Here is a 9,062-nt window from a genome sequence, read left to right as displayed (position 1 = left end):
TGTTTATCTATTCTAAATGAAATAGTTTGCATCTGCTAATCTCAAATCCCAATCCATCCTTCTCCCTCCCTGCCTCACACTTGGCAACCACAAGTCTGTTCTTTATGTCTGTTTCTGTTCTTTATGTCTGTTCTTTATGTCTGTTATGATTCTGTTTCTGTTTTGAAGATAGGTTCATTTGTGCCATGTTTTAGATTGCACATATAAGTGATATTATATGGTATTTGTCTTTCTCTTTCTGACTTACTTCACTCAGTATGATAATCTCTAGTTGCATCCATGTTGCTGCAAATGGCATTATTTTGTTCTTTTTTATGGCTGAGTAATATTCCATTGTATATATGTACCACATCTTCTCTATTCATTCATCTGTTGATGGATCTTTAGGTTGTTTCCATGTTTTAGCTATTGTGAACAGTGCTGCTATGAACATAGGGTTGCATGTAGTTTTTGAATTATAGTTTTCTCTGGGTATATTCCCAGGAGTGGGATTGCTGGACCAGATGATAATTGTATTTTTAGTTTTCTGAGGAACCTCTATACTGTTCTCCATAGTGGCTGTATCAGTTTACATTCCCACCAACAGTGCAAGAGGGTTCGCTTTTCTCCACACCCTCTCCAGCATTTGCTATTTATAGACTTTTTAATAATGGCCATTCTGACTGGTGTGAAGTGGTACCTCATTGTAGTCTTGATTTGCATTTCTCTAATAACTAGTGATGTTGAGCATCTTTTCATACGCTTATGTATGTATGTATGTCTTCTTTGGAGAAACGTCTGTTAAGGTCTTCTGCCCACTTTTCAACTGGGTTGTTCGTGGGGATTTTTGTTGCTGAGTTGTATGAGCTCTTTGTATATTTTGGAGATTAAGCCCTTGTCTGTCACATCATTTGCAAATATTTTCTCCCATTCCATAGATTGTCTTTTGGGGGTTTTTTATGGTTTCCTTTGCTGTGCAAAAGCTTGTAAGTTTGATTAGGTCCCATTTGTTTATTTTTGTTTTTATTTCTATTGCCTTGGGAGACTGACTTAAAACACTGGTACAATTTGTGTCAGAGAATGTTTTGCCTATGCTCTCTTCTAGGAGTTTTATGGTGTCATGTCTTATGTATAAGTCTTTAAGCCATTCTGAGTGTATTTGTGCATGATGTGAGGGTGTGTTCTAACTTAATTGATTTGCATGCAACTGTCCAACTTTTCCAGCACCACTTGCTGAAACAGCAATTCTTAATGTCCAGAGAGGGAGAAACTTTGAGAAAAGGAATAACTCACCCACTTTGTCAATACACCTAGGCTTTGTAAGTATATTTCTTTCTCTTTCTTGAGTGGTTAGTTGGAAACGGAATAGGTATTGTCTTTCCTAATAAGGACACTGACATACACCCAACTCATATCATAATTGCTCAATTTTTATAACATTTAAAAAAAATAATGGTATGTCTCATAGACTGCATTGTGTTATTTGTGTTTTCTCCATTGGTGTGTGGGTCACGGAGGACAGTGGAGTGGCTCTGTCACCTCTGTTTTGGTATCTGTGGACCCATAAACAGAACCTGGTACAAAACTGTGTTCCAGAAAATGCATTCTGAATATTGTTGAACCAGATTCTCATTCACATTTCTTAGTGAAGCTACTAAGGAAGCAATAGATCAGTCTGTGCCCAGCTGAGCCTCAGCAATTCTCTCTCCCCTCAGTCTTGTCCTTACTTCATTACCCTCAGGGCAGCTTGCTCATGTTTCTTCCTGCACAGTCCAAACAGGGGCAAAGGTTCTTGAACGTTCTAAGGATGTCAGGGCTGTAATATGCTTTGGAGTTAAGGCTTGAAGGAGCATATTTAGAAGCAGTCCTTTTACGTTGGTATTCACAAAATTCTTCTGCTCTCCATCAGTCTGTTGGAAGCTGACGCTAGGGGAGGATATTAAACAATCCATCAAAGGTCTTGCTTGAAGGAAACTCAATCATAAAGAATGTATTTGTTAAAAGTGCTTTCTGGGCTTCCCTGGTGGCACAGTGGTTGAGAGTCCTCCTGCCGATGCAGGGGACACGGGTTCGTGCCCCGGTCTGGGAGGATCCCACATGCCGCGGAGCTGCTGGGCCCGTGAGCCATGGCCGCTGAGCCTGCACGTCCGGAGCCTGTGCTCCGCAACGGGAGAGGCCACAACAGTGAGAGGCTTGTGTACCGCAAAAAAAAAAAAAAAAAGTGCTTTCTTTTTAGGTGCATGATCAAGGAAGGGGGGGAGAAAACAATCCCCCCAAGTACGCAGACAGACAGGAAATCTTATCTTCATCTGGGATTTGGAGAAAGTTACATTAGAGATTGAACAAGACAGCAACTTCTCTCAGAGTAAACGGAAACTTATTTCCTGTTGGAAATGGGTGATTCCTATTCATCCTTCAACTCTCATACTAAATGTGAGCTTTGACATCTAAGAATCTTTTGGTGGACCCCAAGACTGGACGAGGCCCCTCGGCATGTCCTCACAGAACCCTGGTCTTCCTCTCTTGTAGTAGTGGGTTATCCCACCGTCTGGCCACTGCCTCTTTACCCACCCTCAGCCCACTTCAGCCCACCTGTCAGGTGGTTCAGATTCAACAGACCTTAACTCGCATTCACATATGTTGCTATTAAGACTGCAAATTGCTACAGTCATTATAGAGGACAACTGGCAATATTTTTCAAATATTATCGTATCTTTTAAAATTATAAAAGTACAGAATCTTTGATCTGGCAGTTCTTAGACATCTAACCTGACACTTAATCTTTGAAGTGAAGGGTGAATAGGAATTATCCCTTCTCAACAGGAAATGAGTTCATCATTTGTTCTGAGAGATGCTGCTTTGAAGGCAAGAATCATGACTGTCCTGCTGCACCTTTAATCTCCCGAAGTCCAGACTGTCCCTCACAGCCATAGGCATTCAATAAATATTTAAGTGCACAAATGACTTTACCAAAAATTCAGATTTCCTTCATCATGTAAAATCTATTTTTACAAACCCAACATGTTCCTCTTCCAAATGGAACAATTAACTAGTCCTACAATTTTGAAATGGCGAAGCAGGGCATCTCTGAAGCACTTCCTTTGTTGAAAACTGAAACATATTTATTACTGATATTTAAGTGTTGCTCCCACCTGCTCCCCCTTTGCAAATATTTCTGAAGAAAATTCATTTCTGGACAGATTTCCCCTCATTTACAACTAATTCTCTTCAGATTACACTCAGTGGAGGGGTGTTAGCAAAGGTTAGGGTATCAGAGACATGTGACAGCCAAAGAATCAAGTGAATGCAAAGCTTTAATGGACAATTAGTCAGAATGAAGAAAGAGACAAAGGAACCAGATGCCTGTCCTAGCACTCAGCAAAGAACTATGCATTGTGACTGAGAGATGCAAAGAACACAGAAGACCTTTTTCCATTTTCTCTGAGTCATTGAATTTATGGGCATAGAGCTGTTTGTAATATTCATTACTATCCTGAAGGGTCAGCAATGATGTCCCTCTTGGATGCCTGATATCAGTAATTTGGGTTGTCTCTCTTTTTTCATGGTCAGCCTAGCTAGAGGTTTATCAGTTGTGTTGATCTTTAAAAATACCAGCTTTGGGGACTTCCCTGGTGCTGCAGTGGTTAAGAATCCGCCTGCCAATGCAGGGGACTCGGGTTCAAGCCCTGGTCCAGGAAGATACCACATGCTGCGGAACAACTAAGCCCATGCGCCACAACGACTGAGCCTGTGCTCTAGAGCCCGTGAGCCACAACTACTGAGCCCACGTGCCACAACTACTGAAGCCTGCATGCCTAGAGCCCATGCTCCAAAACAAGAGAAACCACCATGATAAGAAGCCCGCTCACCGCAACTAGAGAAAGCCTACGCAGAGCAACCAGGACCCAGTGCAGCCAAAAATAAATAAATAAATAAATATTTTAAAATGCCAGCTTTTTAAAAAAAAATTTACTTATTTATCTGGCTATGCCTAAAATACCAGCTTTGATTTTCATTGTTTCTCTCTTTTTCTAGTCTCAATTCCATTGATAGATATTCTTATTTTTACTGCTTAAGTTCCTTGCCTTGGACCTAATTTGCTTTTCGTTTTCTGGGACAAAGTTTAGATCTTTGATTTGAGACCTTTCTCTTTTTCCAATATAAGCATTTAATTCCTCTATGCACTGCTTTAAATACATGCCACAATTCTTAATACATTGGTTTTTTTGTTTTCATTTAATTATAAATATTTTTTATTTTCCTTGGGGCTTCCTCTTTGATCAATGGACTATTTAGAATTGTTTTTGTTCAATTTCCAAAAGTTGGGGGATTTTTCCAGATATCTCTGTGTCATTAATTTCCAGTTTAATTATTTTATAGTCTAATAACATACTTCGTAATATTTCCTTTTTTTAATCTATTAGGGCTTATTTTATGACCCAGAATATGGTGTATTTGGTGATTCAGTCATGTACAGTTTTAATGAATGTGTATTCTGCTGTTAAGTGGAATGTTTTTTAAGTGTGAATTAGGTCAAATGTGTTGAGACCATTGTTCAAGTCACCAATTCGTAATGAGTTTCCTCTTTACTTATTCTATCAATTACTGACCTAAGGGTTAAAATCTCCAGCTGTAATTGTAGATTTATGTATTTTGCTTTTCAGTCCTATCGGTTTTGCTACATGTATTTTGAAGCTCTGTCGTTAGATACACACACATTTAGGATTATTCTAGCTTCCTGGTGATTTGACTCCTTTACCATTATGTAACCTCCGTCTTTATCTGTGGTAATATTTCTTCTTCTAAGTCTGCTTTCTCTGATATTAATCTATCTACTCCCACTTTCTTTTCATTAGTGTTTGCATAGTTGATCTCTTTCATCCTTTTCTTTTATCCATGACTTTACATTTAAGCTAGGTACTTTTCAGACAGAATGTAGTTGAGTCTTGCTCTTTTATCATACCTGACAAACTCTTCAAATGATGCGTTTATACTGATCATATGTAACATAATTATTGATATTGTCAGACTAAAATCTAATTTTTGCTAGCCATTTTCTATTTTTTCCATTTGTTCCTCATTTCTTTTAAACTATTTTTCTGCCTTCTTTTGAATTGACTATTTTTTATGATTTTATTTTATCTCCACTCTTACCTTATTATTTATCCTTTTAAAAAATGTTTTTTGTGGTTACCCTAGATTTTACAATATACGGTTTAGTTAATTATATTCTACATTCAAATAGAATTTTGCCTGGATGTCAGGGATGGGATTGCTCAACAATCCTGCCTCCCCCATACTGGTAGGGGGCTTCCAATGATCTGGACCCAGCATATAGTCCCCTCTCCTGTGAGTAGAGAGCTTTTGTTCTGTGGGTGAGATGGACCAAAGCATCTGGACAGCACTTTGTATCTTTCCCAAGGTGGCTTCTTCTAAGTCTACACCATGAGACAGGCTTTCTCCATGTCTCACTCTGTCCAATCTTTCTCATGACCACCCAATGAGGTTTGAGGAGAACTTACAATCATCTCTCCTTGGAGGTTGCTATGGTCTGAATGTTTGTGTCCCCCGAAAATTCATATGTTGAAATCCTAACCCCCAAAGTTCATGGCACTAGCAGGTGGGGCCTTTGGTAAGTGCGTCAGTCATGAGGGTGGAGCCCCATGATGGGATTAGTGCCCTTATCAAAGAGACCCCAGAGAGCTCCTTGGCCCCTTCCACTGTGGGAAGACAAAGGTGCCAACTATGAACCAGAAGGAGGACGCTCATGAGAGCATGACCATGCCGGCACCTTGATCTTGAATTTCCCAGACTCCAGAACTGTGAAAAATAAATGTTATTTGTTTATAAGCCATCCAACCTGTGGTATCCTGTTATAGCAGCCCAAAGTAAGATAGGGGTACTTGTTTTTTCTTAGATTAAATTCCTATATCCAAAGCAGAAACTGGAAGTTTCTCAATTCAATGTTAATTTGCATTTTTCTGATGATTGATATTGCTAACAGTGTTGCCATCTGCACATTACCATTTTGATATCTTCTTTTGTGAAATGTCTGTTCAAGCTTTTGCCAATTTTTATTGGGTGTTGTCTTTATTATTGAGTCATAGGTGCTGTTTATGTATTCTTTGTACACATCATTTATCAAAATTTCTATTATCAGCTTTCTAATGTCTACAAAATGCTTTGTTGGGATTTTGATTGGGATGGCACTGAATCCATAGATCAACTTGGGAAGGCCTCATTATTTCTTAAAATACATTTCCTAGCTCTGCCTATAGAAAGGGGCTAGAAACAATGATACCCTAGTAGCAAGAAGCATCCCCACTAAATACCATTTCTATATACCCTTCCCACTAAAAAGAACCAGGGTTCTTTGGAACAATGTTTGATCCCAGACAGCTGGATAGTGAAATTACAAGGTAAGCCTAGAACATCTTGCTTTACCAGAAAGTAAGGATATATTTTTTTAAAAAACTAATAGGGACATGTCAAAGGACATAGGAGCTTGAAGGCCCACCATGCGACAAATTTTGACTGATTTGAGAATTTTAAAAAATTATAGTGATGGATTTTAACACATGAAAGTTTTTTAACAAAGAATCTGTGTCTGTGGTGTTATTCAGAAACAAAACAGAAAAAGAGAGAGAGAGAAAGAAAGGGGAAAGTTGGGGGTGAGAAATTCTTCTCTGCAGAAGAATGTTAGCCAAGAAACGTGAAGGATTATGGAATTAGAAAGTTAATGTTTGCAACCCCCAATGTTATAATTTATTCAATCAAATGTCAATAAATGCTAAAAACCATTGGGTGAAAGGGTATGGGGGAAAAAGGATATTCACATGCTCTCAAAACATCAACACAGATTATTTATTGACTACAAAGGAGAGATCTAGGAAAACCATCTTAACTACATGACAAAATTAACACTACCAGTAACACACACTCTTGATATGATTCAATAAAAAGTACATAACATCGTCAATGTGATATTCTTGCCCAAAGTGTTTAACCTGAATCTAAATATGAGGAAACAGACAAATCCAGAATGTGGGGCATTCCACAAGATACCTGGCCTGGATTCTTCATACACAAGACACACACACACGCGCGCGCGCAATCACAATGTTGACAATTGGCTGATTTAGATAAAGGGTATACCTGTGTTCATCACACTGTTATTTCTACGTTTCTAGAAAATTTTTTAAAAAAAGTTGGGGTCAAAAAAGAGTGCACAGAGGGTTATTTGGGCAACTTCCTTGTTTTACAACGGGGATAGTGGAGTTACCATCACGGCAAAGCACTGAGAAGCCAGCCATCTCTTCAATAACAAAGTTTGGATGTTTGAAAGTAAGCCTAGGAGAGAAGGACTAGCTGGCTGGAATGAACAACAGATTATTGTTTGGGACGATCTCATTTTCACCTCTGAGCTGCCGCAGGGAGACTCCACAGAGCAGTGATGTTCTCGTTAGCAGCTCAAGTTCAACCCAGGCTTCTCTGCCTTCTGTACGGTACAACATTAGCGATAGTTTCTGCAAACCCTGGGACCTGAGAAGGTGCCTGCTGCTCACCAAGATGACGGTTCAGACCTCCCTTTCCCACAGGGGAACTGGAGCAACCCCGAGAGCCATCCACCTGGTACACAGAGTGTGAGATTGAGGGTAGGGATGTTATTGTCCCTGTGACACAGAGTGGGTGGGAAAGTAAGTCTCAGATGAGCAGAAAGAGAAGCAGATTTTTAAATGTTCAAAAATGCAGTGGGAGGGGGAGAAAGGGCAGAATATAAAATAATATCTATGCTATGGCTACAAATACATGTACCCACATTTTCTCAGGTTACAAGTCCAATTTCTCATGCCCTGGTCTGATAATATGGAACCTACTGTCCACACTGCCCCCAAGGCCCAACGAGCTATTTCTGGGGTGTCTTACTGAACAGTACTTTTAATTTCATCTACTTCCAGCCCCCCACCACAGTAACATGGTGTCCTTCCCAAAGCTACAGACCCTAATGGGAGCAAAGTGACACTATTCCCCTCGGCTTTCCCTGGGGTAAAGTCAAGCTGTGTCCCACAAAGGATTAAAAAGCTGATCATTTCTAGTCTTCTTGCAAGGCTCTCTTCTCTTTCAATCACCTGATTCCTCAAACATGTCTACAAAAATATTCCTGTAATAAAGCTATTTGTGGGAATTCCCTGGTGGTCCTGCAAGCAGCCCGGCAAGGTCTAATTAATTAATTAATAAAAATAAAGCCATTTGTTAGTGCTTCCCATAGCTGCTCTTCTCCCCTGAGGCTCTTATTAAAAGGAAGAGTTTGATTCATTAGGTCTGGGATGAGGTCGGAAATTCTGCATCTCTAACAAGCTCCCAGGGATGCTGAGCCTGGGGGTCCAAGGACCACACTTTGAGCAGCAGACTCCTGTAATACTTAGTACTTACTATAATACTTAGTACTAAGTACTTAGCACTTATATTCCTTGTCCTTAGTAGGTTTCCAATAAACCTGATTTGGAGGGATGATTGAATTTATTGAATGTTTCTACAGTAGTAGAATAGAGGGGGAAAGCTTTATCAAGACAGCTGCCTTTCATCCTACTCATGATCCTCCTTTTACTTGGAGTAAGGAATCTGGGGCATTGTTGGGTGGAGGCAGAAGTGGCAAAGTGGTATTTATTTTTTGACTTGTAGAACAAAACAAGAGAGAGCATCAATAGTGGAGGACCCTGCCCATTTGGCCAGTGATCTGGCATCATGGGATGAACCTGCTTATAGCAGCTTCTCTCCCTAACTTCCTAACAATTACTGGCCAAAATTGCAGATTTATCCATTGTTTATTCTCCCCCTACTTTCCCTGTCTTGTACACATATATATATACACACAAGCGTACTCCTTGAAATTTGAATTACTCCTTCAGCTTCTATAATGGAAATTAATTGTATGACTTCACACTCTCGAAAGCCGACTATAGAGGTACCACTCCCTGCTAACCCAGCCTCGAGCTGTGGAGACCCACGCATACATTCTTCACCCTTCCTTGATTATTAGAGATAAAACGGAATCTCAATGCAGTCTGACTCCCTACAACTTG

The sequence above is a fragment of the Orcinus orca genome, chromosome 2 (assembly GCF_937001465.1).
Source record: "Orcinus orca chromosome 2, mOrcOrc1.1, whole genome shotgun sequence".
In the NCBI taxonomy this organism is placed as follows: Eukaryota; Metazoa; Chordata; class Mammalia; order Artiodactyla; family Delphinidae; genus Orcinus; species Orcinus orca.
The sequence above is the reverse complement of the archived record's forward strand: the minus strand, read 5'-3'. Positions refer to the sequence as shown.